Here is a 16453-nt window from a genome sequence, read left to right as displayed (position 1 = left end):
GCCTGCAGCGAGATATCACACGAGGGATCTGCTCAGATCTGTACATAGCGCAGACATTGCTCACAATCCGCGGTGTTTATACAAAGCGTCCGGCCATCAATCTCCGCAGATTAGATCTATACAGTTATATATGTAAACGTTATTATTATTATTACTTGTTTTTAGCAGCTCCGGTACATGAAAAGGGGTTACATACAAATATAACAGACTGGACAGATGGGAGCAGGCCCTGTCCTTGGTGGCCTACAAGGTCATGGGGAAGGAGACAGTAGGTGGTGATGTGAGAGATTGCAGGCCCTCTTCTTTCTTGAAGAGGTGGGTTTTCAAATTTTGTTTGAAAGTTCTTAATGTGGCAGATAATCGTACATGTTGGGGCACAGAATTTCAGAGGATGGGGGATATTCGGGAGAAGACTTGGAGGCGATTGAGTGAGGAACATATAAGTGTGGAGGAGAGAAGGAGGTCTTGGGAGGACCGGAGATTAGTTTGGAGATACATGTAGGAGGCAGGTTATGGATGGTCACCGTTAATAGTTTATACTGTACCAATTGTGAAATAGCCAATGAAGGGATTCACAGAGCAGAAAAGCGGAGGAGAAACAAGCAGTGGATTAATACGTCTTTCTGTTATACAAGTATGTCCATCTTTATTCTATCTGTACATCTAAATGAACATCCATCCTTCTGTCTGTCCATCCACCTGTCCATCTATCCATTCATCAGTCCATCCATCCATCCACCTAACCATCTGTCCATCTATGCATCAGTCCATCCATCCATCCTGCTATCTTTTGGATCTCTTGTAAAATAACTGTTTCAGTTTTTGGCGACAGGTGATCCGTGAGCGCTTCCTCTTGACTGGTAGATATATTTATAGGACCTCCCCCCCACAGTTATCATCTCCTATCCGCCATGTCCTGCAGAACCTCTGCCTGTGTGTAATGCCTGCATGGATTGAGGATTGTGGCCCCTGGTTGGAATATCAGTGCCGAGTCCTGCATGTCCTACCTTTGTGTCCTCCTCAAATGCCCCTGATCTTGTGTCACTGCTCAGGTCTTAGCCAGTATTTATACCCCAGTAGTAATTATCTCGAGCCATGCCTCTGACCAGCACTCATGTCACTTGAGGAGTTATGTTGCCCGGTGACTTTCTGATTTTGGCTTTCTGGACAGACGCAGCTTGCAGACAGAATTACACACAGACACAAGCCGGGCCCTGAGCATGTGCTAGTATGAAAACCAATTCCCAGTGTGAGGAGCTTCTGTGCAGGACATGGGCAGGAGGATCATAAATCATATAGTATGAGGTAGACACAGGGAATATGCAGTCATCCAGGTATATAAAAGCTGCAGGGATCAGGGGGCTCAGTGTGGAGCCAAATGTCTACAAGCCCAGGTATTGCCGGTGGTATTCAAGTTGTGGGCATCTCATCCCTCTATATTATTATTATTATTATTATTATTTATTTATATAGCACCATTAATTCCATGGTGCTGTACATGAGATGGAGTTACATACAGAGTTATAGATATCGTTTACAGTAAACAGGTTTACAGTGACAGACTGGTACAGAGGGGAGAGGACCCTGTCCTTGTGGACTTACATTCTATGGGATAGTGGGGAAGAGACAGAAGGTATGGGCGAGACGGTGGCTCGGGCGGTTGGTTTGGGGGCAGAATGGTTATTGCAGGCTGTAGGCTTTCCTGAAGAGATGGGTTTTCAGGTTCCGTCTGAAGGATCCGAGGGTGGTGGATAGTCGGACGTGTTGAGGCGTGGAATTCCAGAGGATGGGGGATATTCGGGAGAAGTCTTGGAGGCGGTTGTGTGAGGAAGGAATAAGTGTGGTGAGAGTAGGAGGTATTGGGAGGATCGAAGATTGCATGGAGGAAGATATTGGGAGATTAGTTCAGAGATATAGGGAGGGGACAGGTTGTGGATGGCTTTGTAGATCAGTGTTAGTAGTTTGAACTGGATTCGTTGGGGAATGAGGAGCCAGTGGAGGGATTTGCAGAGGGGAGAAGCAGGGGAGTAGCGAGGAGAGAGGTGGATTAGCCGGGCAGCAGAGTTAAGGATGGACTGGAGTGGTGCAAGAGAGTTAGCGGGGAGGCCACAGAGGAGGGTGTTGCAGTAATCAAGGCGGGAGATGATGAGGGCATGCACAAGAGTTTTGGTAGATTGTGGGCTGAGGAAGGAACGGATTCTGGCAATATTTTTGAGTTGGAGGCGACAGGAGGTGGCAAGAGCTTGGACGTGAGGTTTCAAGGACAGGGCAGAGTCGAGAGTTACTCTGAGGCAGCGGATTTCAGGTGCGGGAGAGAGCATGATGCCGTTTACCATCATAGATAGATCAGGTAGGGGGAATACGTGAGATGGGGGAAAGATGATTAATTCGGTTTTGTCTACATTGAGTTTTAGGAAGCGAGAGGAGAAGAAGGAGGATATGGCTGATAGACACGCCGGGATTCTGGACAGCAGAGAGGTGGCATCTGGGCCAGAGAGGTAGATCTGAGTGTCGTCCGCATACAGGTGGTACTGGAATCCATGGGACTTTATGAGTTGTCCTAGGCCAAGGGTATTGATGGAAAAAAGTAGGGGCCCTAGGACAGAGCCTTGAGGAACTCCAACAGAGAGAGGGTGGGATGAGGAGGTAATGTGGGAGTGGGAAACGCTAAATGTGCGGTTAGATAGGTATGAGGCGATCCAGGATAGGGCAAGGTCTAGGGGTGGGGTAAGCTCCGTACAGACTTACTAGTCTAAAAAACATTCCTACACCCCTAAAATGGTTTCCTTCAAATCTACAATGCCCATACCTGCGTCATAGCACAAGAGACGTCAAGCAAGGACCTCATGGTAGGGGGAAGCAATCTACAAAAAACCAACAGCACCAAGGCAGCTAGCCATAATTATGGACCACAGCAAGCTAGGACCGCGAGCCAGCCCTGTTAGAAATTGTGCAATCGTATCTTCAGTGGAGCAATGGGGTACTCTGTCGAAAAACACAGACATCCAATTTTAACGAAAAGTCTAGGAACCTAAAACACCTTAACCAATATGTCTTCTGAATCCCAACCTTTATTCCCTCTTTGACGCCGGCTAGCTCGACTACGCTTCAATAACGACAACCGGTGTCGAGCCATAGTAATGTCGAACATAGACGTTAATCTCGTTAACTCAAATTTTACCGTCCATATAGCACAACCATTGGGTGCCCAGTTTTGTTTCATCACTAGGGGACACAGCGCAAATCACCGATGCCCTTAATCCGCGCTTCGGTTACAGCGGCTACCTGTCAGGTCTATGGTTAGCCTTGGGAAGAGTGTTGCTCTCTAAACTCAAAGTAGGCCAGTCGATAAGTGTGACATACGAAGCATGCGTAGAATATTTGAATCAGCTCAGGGAAAGAGGTGGATTGGGTACATCGGCGCTATGTTATTTATCCAGAATAGCCTTTTTATTTCAATTTAACGGGCCTAGTGGACATTACTAAATCCCCTTTTATCAAACAAACCGTAAAAGGCCGGAGAAGGTTTCAACCACTCTGGAATGCCTTCGCACTATATCATCGAGACTATTGCATATCACAATCTCCTCACCAGTAGCACGTCGCAACATCGGTCGATCCTCGCATCAGCAGCCCTCGCTATCGCTTCGTTTTCAGCGCACTGCGCATTAGTGATTTGTTGCAGCGGAAAAAGAAAAAAAAACAAAAACAAAAAAAAACCATCTGGAGGTGGTTTAATCAACGAGCAATTAGTCATTTGCAGCAACGCTTCGTGCATGTGCGTTCTCAAACCCAAAATGCGATCCCGCCGATAGAGGCACATAGGTCCCATTTAACTCATCCGACGGATCAATATGCCCGCAAAAAAAAAAGGCAAGTGCTACGCAGTAATAATAAATACAAGCTGAATTTTCTCTCTCAGGCAGGTCCCCTCTTATCAAATATCAATTTCAAGCAAACTTATAAACCCCCACCATCACCCCACCACCTCCGGGAATGAGGATTGTCTCATCTATACTAGGGCTGCAGACCACAGGGAAGGAGCGACTATTGATCCATCCTAAGACCAAGACCATAAAAATGGAAGATAAATGATAGTTCTAGAAAAACAACTAGAGGAGAACATTGCTATCTAAAAGGAACCCCTATGCTTGGCTCACATCTGTGAGGAGCCGGTCATGAGAGAATGTTCTGTGTGTGGAGGGCTTAGACGTGAAGGTCAGTAGACACATCACCTATAAATCTGGTATACCTCAGTCACACCATCACACAACGATCACAGATGATGGTGGTCATAGCAAGGAGACTACAGCTCAACTTACAATAAACTCATAGGTGAACCCTGAGCCATATGGAGAATGTTCTATGGAGCAATCAGAAGTGGAGCTGTATAGACAGCACATGTCCAGTATACACCAGTATCTCCATAATAAGGACGTATCACACTCTGCTCCAGAGGGAGACATCAATGCTCATCTCACAGCTGTGATAAACTCTAAGACAATGCTCTATGGAAGAATCAGAAGTGGAGCTGTACAGGTAGCACAGGTACAGCAGATCTGCGCTAGATCCAATGCTTCATTAGCTCCATTTCTGTGAACTAGCTGGAGGTGATCACATGGGGATCACTGCTCTATCAGAGGAGGAATGCTGAGCTCACAACTTCAATGACCCCCTGGTGGACCCTTGAGTCATGTGGTCTGACAGCAGCAGGTACAGCTCACCTCCCCAGGATGGCGCAGTGGCGGACACAGACGCGGCAACTTTCCCCCATAGTGTAGTAGATACAGTCTGCCATATGTGACACGAGCTTCATGTTCACATGACAGAACTGCTTCAGGTCTTGATGGTTTCAGCCATTACTGAGGCACTGGGATTGGGGGTTGCACATGAGCATCATCAGTCTCTGAGCTTGGTGGTCGTACTGTGTAGCGGAGCTTTTCAGATAAAATACCACACAGGGCACGGAGCTTGGCCATTATGGCACTTTAAGGCTATGTGCACACGTTCAGGATTTTTCCGCTATAAAAACGTGATAAAACCTCGAAAAAACGCACACATTAAGCATCCTATTATTAGAATGCAATCCGCACTTTTTGTGCACATGTTGCGTTTTTTCCGTGGCAGAATCTCATTCAGGAAAAAAACGCAGCATGTTCATTCTCTGTGCCGAATCGCGGGGATTCCGCACACATAGGAATGCATTGATTCGCTTACTTTACGCATGTGGCTGTGCCGACCATGCGGGAAGTAAGCGGATAATGTGCGGTTGGTACCCAGGTTTGGGGAGAGGAGACTCTCCTCCAGGCCCTGGGAACCATATAGCCATTAGACAGGACATATTAACCCCTTCCCGACCCATGACACCACGTAGGCGTCATGAAAGTCTGTGCCAATCCGACCCATGACGCCTATGTGGCGTCATGGAAAGATCGCGTCCCTGCAGATCGGGTGAAAGGGTTAACTCCCATTTCACCCGATCTGCAGGGACAGGGGGAGTGGTAATTTAGCCCAGGGGGGTGGCTTCACCCCCCCGTGGCTACGATCGCTCTGATTGGCTGTTGAAAGTGAAACTGCCAATCAAAGCGATTTGTAATATTTCACCTATTATAACTGGTGAAATATTACAATCCAGCCATGGCCGATGCTGCAATATCATCGGCCATGGCTGGAAACACTAATGTGCCCCCACCCCACCCCTCCGATCGCCCCCCCAGCCCCCTGATCTGTCCGATACACTGCTCCGGCTCCCCTCCATCCTGTGCTCCGCTCCCCCGTGCTCTTGTCCGCTCCCCCCATGCTCCAATCACCCCCCCGTGCTCCAATCACCCCCCCTGCACTCCGATCCACCCCCCCGTGCTCCGTTCCACCACCCCCGTACTCCGTTCCACCCCCCCGTGCTCCGATCCACCCCCCCCTGCACTCCGATCCACCCCCCGTGCTCCGTTCCAGCCCCCGTGCTCCGTTCCACCCCCCCGTGCTCCGTTCCACCACCCCCGTACTCCGTTCCACCCCCCCGTGCTCCGATCCACCCCCCATGCTCCGATCCCCCTCCCCCCCCGTGCTCCCCCCCACCCCATCATACTTACCGATCCTGCCGGGGTCCGTCCGTCTTCTCCCTGGGCGCCGCCATCTTCCAAAATGGCGGGCGCATGCGCAGTGCGCCCGCCGAATCTGCCGGCCGGCAGATTCGTTCCAAAGTGCATTTTGATCACTGAGATAGATTATATCTCAGTGATCAAAATAAAAAAAATAATAAATGCCCCCCCCCCTTTGTCACCCCCATAGGTAGGGACAATAAAAAAATAAAGATTTTTTTTTTCCACTAATGTTAGAATAGGGGTAGGGTTAGGGGTAGGGTTAGGGGTAGGGTTAGGGGTAGGGTTTCGGTATGTGCACACGTATTCTGGTCCTCTGCGGATTTTTCCGCTGCGGATTTGATAAATCCGCAGTGCTAAACCGCTGCGGATTTATGGCGGATTTACCGCGTTTTTTCTGCACATTTTACTGCGGTTTTACAACTGCGATTTTCTATTTGAGAACATATAGAGACTGAAGCGTATTAAGAATAAACATATAACAATCTTTATTAAGACAAAATATACAAACATCTAAAAAAGTACCCACAAAAGGTGTTAAGGTAGATGAGCCAAAAAAACAAAAGTGGCACCATAACTGAGCAGATGGTCAGGCGAAACCCAGTAACCCACATGTAACATGGTACACTACTATACCCATATTACCACTGCATAAGAGAACGTGATGACACTAGATAATAAAATTGCTGAGAGCAAATAAGTAAAGCCAAATTGGCATGTCAGCGTTACTCTGCATGAGACATAGATAAACAGCCAAAACGTCCCGCTGCACTAGTAGTTACCATCACAGAGATAATATAACGGGGTCTTACCAGGGCTCAGAGGGTGGTGCCACTACCCCTACGCGCGTTTCGGCGGCGTGCCTTCGCCTATTATCCTTGGCAAAATAGGAAATTCCAGGCTAAAAAATCATTTTTGAGGAAAGAAAAATTATTTTTTATTTTCATGGCACTGCGTTATAAACTTCTGTGAAGCACCTGGGGGTTTAAAGTGCTCAATATGCATCTAGATAAGTTCCTTGGGGGGTCTAGTTTCCAAAATGGGGTCACTTGTGGGGGAGCTCCAATATTTAGGCACACAGGAGCTCTCCAAACGCGACATGGTGTCCGCTAACAATTGGAGCTAATTTTCCATTCAAAAAGTCAAATGGTGCTCCTTCCCTTCCGAGCCCTGCCGAGTGCCCAAACAGTGGTTTACCCCCACATATGAGGTATCGGCGTACTCAGGAGAAATTGCCCAACAAATTTTCGGATCCATTTTATCCTGTTGCCCATGTGAAAATGAAAAAATTGAGGCGAAAAGAATATTTTTGTGAAAAAAAAGTACTTTTTCATTTTTACGGATCAATTTGTGAAGCACCTGGGGGTTCAAAGTGCTCACTATGCATCTAGATAAGTTCCTTGGGGCGTCTAGTTTCCAAAATGGGGTCACTTGTGGGGGAGCTCCAATTTTTAGGCACATGGGGGCTCTCCAAACGTGACATGGTGTCCGCTAAAGAGTGGAGCCAATTTTTCATTCAAAAAGTCAAATGGCGCTCCTTCCCTTCCAAGCCCTGCCGTGCGCCCAAACAGTGGTTTACCCCCACATATGAGGTATCAGCGTACTCAGGACAAATTGGACAACAACTTTCGTGGTTCAGTTTCTCCTTTTACCATAGGGAAAATAAAAAAATTGTTGCTAAAAGATAATTTTTGTGACTAAAAAGTTAAATGTTCATTTTTTCCTTCCATGTTGCTTCTGCTGCTGTGAAGCACCTGAAGGGTTAATAAACTTCTTGAATGTGGTTTTGAGTACCTTGAGGGGTGCAGTTTTTAGAATGGTGTCACTTTTGTGTATTTTCAGCCATATAGACCCCTCAAACTGACTTCAAATGTGTGATGGTCCCTAAAAAAAATGGTTTTGTAAATTTCGTTGTAAAAATGAGAAATCGCTGGTCAAATTTTAACCCTTATAACTTCCTAGCAAAAAAAAATTTTGTTTCAAAAATTGTGCTGATGTAAAGTAAACATGTGGGAAATGTTATTTATTAACTATTTTGTGTCACATAACTCTCTGGTTTAACAGAATAAAAATTCAAAATGTGAAAATTGCGAAATTTTCAAAATTTTCGCCAAATTTCCGTTTTTATCACAAATAAACGCATAATTTATTGACCTAAATTTACCACTAACATGAAGCCCAATATGTCACAAAAAAACAATCTCAGAACCGCTAGGATCCGTTGAAGCGTTCCTGAGTTATTACCTCATAAAGGGACACTGGTCAGAATTGCAAAAAACGGCCAGGTCTTTAAGGTCAAAATAGGCTGGGTCATGAAGGGGTTAAAGCAGCCTTTTCTGGCGACTAATTACCCTAGGTGCATTACCCTGTCTGACCTGAGGGTAAGGGGGGCACCAGAGAATTTCAGGTTCCAAACCAGAACTGGGAATTGGGATATAGATAAATCCCCTTCAGAAAAGAACCGGGGGCAACCAAGCAATTCCGGTTCATGACATTTTGATGTCAGCGGTGGGATAATTAAAAATATACCCCTGTGTTTCATGACATATTGGTGGCCAAAACATTGCCCCTATGATTCATGACACCTTCTTAGTAGCCATTTCGAACTGTGCAGATGGGTGCAGAGGTCCTTAATCTGTGCCACTCTGTAAGCATAAAATGCGCCACATATGTTCTGCGTTGGCCTGGGCTATATGACATACTGCGTCAGGGCTCAATGCTGCCGCCACAGTCACTGCAACATGTACAGAGTGGAATTCCACCGTGTCGGCACATCGTATATCAACCTGTTAACTGGCATGGACAAAGACCTCTGTATTGATGCAAGTCGATGAGCTGAGGGTTGCGAATGGCAAAAATGAGCACACAGCTTACGATATTTCTGGAGCAGCTCACCCAGGCCAGGATACTGGTGGATTAAACTCTATACCACCTGGTCGAGGACGTTAGCAATGCAAGGCACGTGTGTGAATTTGCCTCGGCGTAGGGCCGCCACCAGGTTTGCACCGTTATCAGACATTACTTTCACTGGATCCAGGTTCAGCAGAGACAGCCATTGCTCAAACTCAGCCTGGAGAGCTATCCACAACTCTTTAGCTGTATGACTGTGATCTCCAAGGCACATCAATTTTAACACTGCCTGATTGCGGTGAGCCCTGGCTGCGCAGTACGGAGGTGGTGGGGATTCTCTCTGCAGTGTTGGAATGCGTGTCTCATTAAGGCAGAGGTTGAGGGCATAGATGGAGGCCCTAGAGAAGATGGAGGAGAAGGCAGAAACAGTGGAGGAAGTGTCCTGCAAGCCTTGGGGTTTCTAAGACTTGTGGAGTAGCCCCTTCCCCACCTGCACTCACAGCCACCAGAGTCAATCAGTGCCCAGACAGCGAGATGTAACGCCCTTGGCCAGGATTACTCGTCCAAGTGTCTGTGGTGAAATGCACCCTGGAAGACATAGATTTATTCAAGTAACGGGTGATGTTGTCTGCGACATTCTGGTATAGCTCAGACCCAGCTCTTTTAAAGAAGTAAAGGCGACTGGACAATTGGTACTGGGGGACTGCGACGGCCATCAGCTTTCGGAAACCGTCTATATCTACCAGACAGGATGCATTTCTGTGGTCGACAGATTGGAGAAGGTGGAGTTTAACCTCTTAGCTTTGTTGTGTGTAGGAGAAAACAATCTTTTACGTGACCACAGCTGTGGGACCGAGGGCTGTCTGCAGTGCTGAGAGACGGCGCAACACAGTAAACTGGACAAACTGCTGGACCGTGAAAGAGGAGCAGGTGGAGATGTTGCAGTAGATTGAGAAAGTTGTGGTGTGCTTGTTCTCTGAGATTGGTCAAAAACAGCAGGCATGTCCACTTCCAGTATAGCTGATCGGCTGTCACTCAGCCTGACTGGAGCAGGTAAAGAACCTGAGGTTCAGCGGTCAGAGATCTGCATCTCAATAGTTGGCACGGTAACAGAGGAGGAGGAAGAAGCAGCAGATGCGGTTGATGGGGAGGCTGATGGTTGTTAAGTTCTGCTGGTCCACATTTTATCACAGTGGGATTGCCCGAGTAACACATATTGATTGCGCATATGAAGGTTCATGCATGTAGTAGTCAAATTATTGCACTTTTTCCCTCTACTCAGTTTTTTTTTTGCAAAGTTGGCAGATAACATGAGTTGGCTCATCTTTTGCCGTGTCAATAAAAGCCCAGGCTTGGCAACCATTGCTGCCCTTGAAAGCTGCAGACCTGCAAATCCTACTGGCCACAGCCCCAATTGTGGCTGAGGATGCAGTGCTCATCCTGACTGCATCACTCCATGTCTGCGCCGTACGGAGCAATGCACCTTCCTCATCTTCCTTCTCCTCCACCTCCACAGATGACCTACTCCGCCGCATGCACCTGTGTTCTCCCCAAGTGGGATCTACAAAATCATCATCATCCTCTGTTGTATCACATCACTCACCCTTGGAGTCACCCTCCTTCTCTTCCTGCCCTGACAGCACAGTACAGTCTGCGTGAGCCTCAGATATTTGAGACTCATCAGGATCACCTTCCCATCAGTGACAAGAGTCAGGATGCTACTGAGTCCTGTCCCAGATCCAAGATGAGAAAATTTGGGGCATCGGTGCAGATTTCCTCCTCTTGACTCTGTGAAGCTTTTGAGTACACTTCTGATGACCATGACATAGAATGTGTGAACAGCTCTCCAGACTCACCCATCTGTGGTTCCATACAGTCAGTTGTATGGTTGGATAGTTGGGATGTAGAGGGAAGCAAGGGTAATTTTGGTGCTACCTCTGTGGACTGTACTGGGTGTGATGTTGAGGTGGAGTAAGAGGAGGAGAGGCCACTTGAAGCTACGCTTGCCATCCACTCGAGCACATGCTCTTTCTGGGTCTCATCAACAAGGCATACCGCTATGCATCTGCTAAAGAAAGGTAGTGGAGTAGCCCGTCCAGTAACAGAAGTTGTCAGTTGCCTTTGCATAGGACGTGACATTGGTTTAATAGTGCTTTCACAAACATTACCACCTACCCCACATACACCTTGAAAACCAAGCCTGATTCCCCTTCCACCACGGCCTTGTTTTTTCCCAGTCATGTTGCTTAGATAGTGTGGTAGGAGCACAGTATTAGCAACAAAAAATTAGATTTTAAATTCTGCACCAGCTCTGCAAACGGCTGAATTTCAGTGGCAGTAAATGACAATGTGAAATATGGCGTGCTGTATCATGTTAGTCACAGAAGAAAGAGTTGTTTGAGTGTGGATGAGGCCTGTATGACAAAGAAGATATGCTGCAAAAAATGTGAAAATGAGATCTCCTTTACTGTATCACAATAGTAAATAGAGATGAGCAAAATGTTATAAAATCGGAAGAAATTAGTAACAGTCCGTAAAAAATGTGGAAAAATATTTGCATTGCCACTAAAGTATTTTAAGCACTTTGGCTTCGCTAATGGTGGTGTATGATGAGAAATTGGCACGTGTTTGATGACGGGAGGGGGTTGCAGAGCTCAGAGGTGCAACATTTTTGTAAATAGTAACTTTTTTTTGTTATTTCATGTGTGCACATAAGTGCTAGCCATATGTGCTAGCCAATCAGGACGCAGAAAACATCGACAATGCTTGTGTTAATAACTGCTGAAATCACGTGTTCCTCTCCATATAAAGAGCGGACATCTTGTTTTAGCGCCTTTTTGACACTTACAGCGCAGAGAGGCTGCTCCTGATTCTGGGACTGTTTGTTGCTAGTTAGCTAGGTGCTTGTTTCTTACTCAGATAGTGTAGCTTGCTACTGTCCAGTGTGGCTGTGAAATTGACCTTCCAGTAGATTTCTTTTGTGTGTGCCATTGCTGAGGTTCACAGACAAAGCCAACAGGGCACATGTCCTACAAGTGTGTTGTGCACTGCTTCTATTGTGCTCCATGCACGAGTAAACCTTTTTAAATTTTATTTTTTCACTTGCTAAATGTGAATACAATCTGCTGTATTCCATATTGTCATTTAGTGGTGGTGACATTGGTTTGTGATTTGAGCTGTATTCCAGGAAAAAAAAATGTTTGGGACAGTTGCTACCCTGATTCACCATGCCATATCTTACATTGTAATTTTGTGGCGGTGGAATTGTTGTGTGCAGACCTGTTTCACTTTAAAATATACCTTATATATTTTTTAACAAACGTGATACAGCAGGCTATATCTGAGTTTGAAATTGTTTGGAGCATATCTTCTAAATTATACAGGCCTCATCCACACAAAAGATAAATCGGGCTCATTATACTGTATGTAGCAATATATGGGGTCCATTTTTCTGTATGGAGCACTATGTGATGCCCATAATACTGTATGGAACAATATATGAGGCTAATTATTCAGTATGGAGCAATATATGAGGCTCATTATACTGTATGGAGCCATATATGAAGCTTATTATACTGTATGGAACATTATATGTGGGTCATTATACTGTATGGAGCATTATATGGAGCTCATTATACTGTATGGAGCAATATACTGTAGGAGCCCATTATACTGTATGGAGCACTGTGTTGCGCCCTTATATATATATATGTATCATTATAGTGTATGGAACATTATATGTCACTCATTATACTGTATAAAGCAATATATGAGGCTCATTATATTGTATGGAGCAATAAATGTGGCTCATTATACTGTATGAAACATTATATGTGGGTCATTATATTGTATGGAGCAATATATGGGACTCATTATACTGTATGGAGAACTATATGTGACTCATTATACTGTATGGAGAACTATATGGGGCTCATTATACTGTATGGAGAACTATATGGGGCTCATTATTCTGTATGAAGCAATATATGGGGCTCATTATACTGTGTGGAGCAATATATGGGACTGATTATACTTTATTGAGCAATATATGGGGCTCATTATACTGTATGGAGCATTATATGTGGCTCATGCTGTATGGAGCATTATATGGAGCTCATTATACTGTATGGAGCAATATACTGTAGGAGCCCATTATACTGTATGGAGCACTGTGTGGGGCCCTTATATATATATGTATCATTATAGTGTATGGAACATTATATGTCACTCATTATACTGTATAAAGCAATATATGAGGCTCATTATATTGTATGGAGCAATAAATGTGGCTCATTATACTGTATGAAACATTATATGTGGGTCATTATATTGTATGGAGCAATATATGGGACTCATTATACTGTATGGAGAACTATATGTGACTCATTATACTGTATGGAGAACTATATGGGGCTCATTATACTGTATGGAGAACTATATGGGGCTCATTATTCTGTATGGAGCAATATATGGGGCTCATTATACTGTGTGGAGCAATATATGGGACTGATTATACTTTATTGAGCAATATATGGGGCTCATTATACTGTATGGAGCATTATATGTGGCTCATGCTGTATGGAGCATTATATGGAGCTCATTATACTGTATGGAGCAATATACTGTAGGAGCCCATTATACTGTATGGAGCACTGTGTGGGGCCCTTATATATATATGTATCATTATAGTGTATGGAACATTATATGTCACTCATTATACTGTATAAAGCAATATATGAGGCTCATTATATTGTATGGAGCAATAAATGTGGCTCATTATACTGTATGAAACATTATATGTGGGTCATTATATTGTATGGAGCAATATATGGGACTCATTATACTGTATGGAGAACTATATGTGACTCATTATACTGTATGGAGAACTATATGGGGCTCATTATACTTTATTGAGCAATATATGGGGCTCATTATACTGTATGGAGCATTATATGTGGCTCATGCTGTATGGAGAACTATAAAGGACTCATTATACTGTATGTAGCAATATATATGGGGCTCATTATGCTGTATGGAGAACTATATGGGTCTCATACTGTATTGAGCAATATATAGGGCTCATTATACTATATGGAGCTTTACATGGGGCTCATACTGTATGGATAACTATATGGTACTCATACTGTATTGAGCAATATATGGGGCTCATTATACTGTATGGAGAACTATATAGAGCTCATTATACTGTATTGAGCAATATATAGGGACCATTATACTGTGTAGAGCATTACATGGGGCTCATTATGCTGTACGGAGAACTATATGGGACTCATACTGTATAAAGCAATATATGGGGCTTATTATACTGCATGGAGAACTATATGGGACTCTTTATACTGTATTGAGCAATATATGGCTCATTATACTGTATGGAGCAATATATGGGACTCATTATACTGTATGGAGAACTGTATGGGGCTCGTTATACTGTATTGAGCAATATATAGGGCTCATTCTTTATGGAGCATTATATGGGGATCATTATACACTATGGAGCAATATATGGGGCACATTATTGTGTATGGAGGACTATGTGGTGCCCATAATACTGTATGGAGCAATATATGGGGCCCATTATTCTTTATGGAGCAATATATCTATCTATCTGTTGGAGTCCCGCAAGATTCAGTCCTAGGGCCCCTGCTCTTCTCCATTTACACCTATGGCCTAGGACAGCTCATAGAATCTCAGTATCATCTCTATGTTGACGACACACAGATCTACATCTCTGGACCAGATATCACCAACTTATTAACCAGAATCCCACAATGTCTGTACTCTATTTCATCCTTCTTCTCCGCTAGATTTCTAAAACTTAATATGGACAAAACAGAATTCATCATCTTTCCCCATCTCACTTGACTCCACCAAAAGACCTATCCATTAAAGTAAATGGCTGCCCACTCTCCCCAGTCCCACAAGCTCGCTGCCTCGGCGTAATCCTTGACACTGATATCATCTTCAAAGCACATATCCAAGCCCTCTCCACTTCCTGCCGACTTCAACTCAAAAATATTTCCCGGATCCGTACATTCCTCAACCAAGAATCTGCAAAAACCCTAGTCCATGCCCTCATCATCTCCCGCCTCGACTACTGTAACCTCCTGCTCTGGGGCCTCCCCTCTAACACTCTCGCACCCCTGCAATCTATTCTAAACTCTTCTGCTCAACTAATCCACCTGTCCCCCGCTATTCCCCGGCCTCTTCCCTTTGTCAATCCCTTCACTGGCTCCCCATTACCTAGAGACTCCAGTGCAAAAGCCTAACCATGACATACAAAGCCATCCACAACCTGTCTCCTCCATACATCTGTGACCTCGTCTCCCGGTACTTACCTACACGCGACCTCCGAACCTCACAAGATCTCCTTCTCTACTCCCCTCTTATCTCCTCTTCCCACAATCGCATACAAGATTTCTCTCTACCCCATCACATCAGACTCTCGCCTACCATCGAAACCTTCAAAAAGAACCTGAAGACCCACCTCTTCTGACAAGCCTACAACCTGCAGTAACCACAGATCGACCAAACCGCTGCATGACCAGCTCTATCCTCACCTACTGTATCTTCACCCATCCCTTGTAGATTGTGAGCCCTCGTGGGCAGGGTCCTCTCTCCTCCTGTATCCTCACCCATCCCTTGTAGATTGTGAGCCCTCGCGGGCAGGGTCCTCTCCTCCTGTATCCTCACCCATCCCTTGTAGATTGTGAGCCCTCGCGGGCAGGGTCCTCTCTCCTCCTGTATCCTCACCCATCCCTTGTAGATTGTGAGCCCTCGCGGGCAGGGTCCTCTCCTCCTGTACCAGTCATGACTTGTATTGTGTAAGATTATTGTACTTGTTTATTATGTATACCCCTCCTCACATGTAAAGCGCCATGGAATAAATGGCGCTATAATAATAAATAATAATATAGGGGGCTCATTATTCTGTATGGAGCACTTTGAGGTGCCCATAATACTGTATGGAGCAATATATGGGGCCCATTATTCTGTATGGAGGAATATATAGGGCCCACTATTCTGTATGGAGCAATATATGGGGCTCTATATGGGGCTCATTATATTGTATGGAACATTATATGTGACTCATTATACTGTATGGAGCAATATATGGGGCTCATTATACTATATGGAGAACTATATGGGGCTCATTATACTGTATTGAGCAATATATAGTGCTCATTATTCTTTATGGAGCATTATATGGGGATCTTTATTCTGTATGGAGCAATATATGGGGCCCATAATACTGTATGGAGCAATATATGGGGCCCATTATTCTGTATGGAGCAATATATGGGGACATTATTCTGTATTGACTATTGAGCAATATATAGGGCTCATTATTCTTTATGGAGCATTATATGGGGATCATTATACGCTATGGAGCAATATATGGAGCACATTATTCTTTATGGAGCACTATGTGGTGCCCATAATACTGTATGGAGCAATATATGGGGCCCATTATTCTGTATGGAGCA

The sequence above is a fragment of the Ranitomeya imitator genome, chromosome 3 (genome assembly GCF_032444005.1).
Source record: "Ranitomeya imitator isolate aRanImi1 chromosome 3, aRanImi1.pri, whole genome shotgun sequence".
NCBI lineage: Eukaryota > Metazoa > Chordata > Amphibia > Anura > Dendrobatidae > Ranitomeya > Ranitomeya imitator.
The sequence above is the reverse complement of the archived record's forward strand: the minus strand, read 5'-3'. Positions refer to the sequence as shown.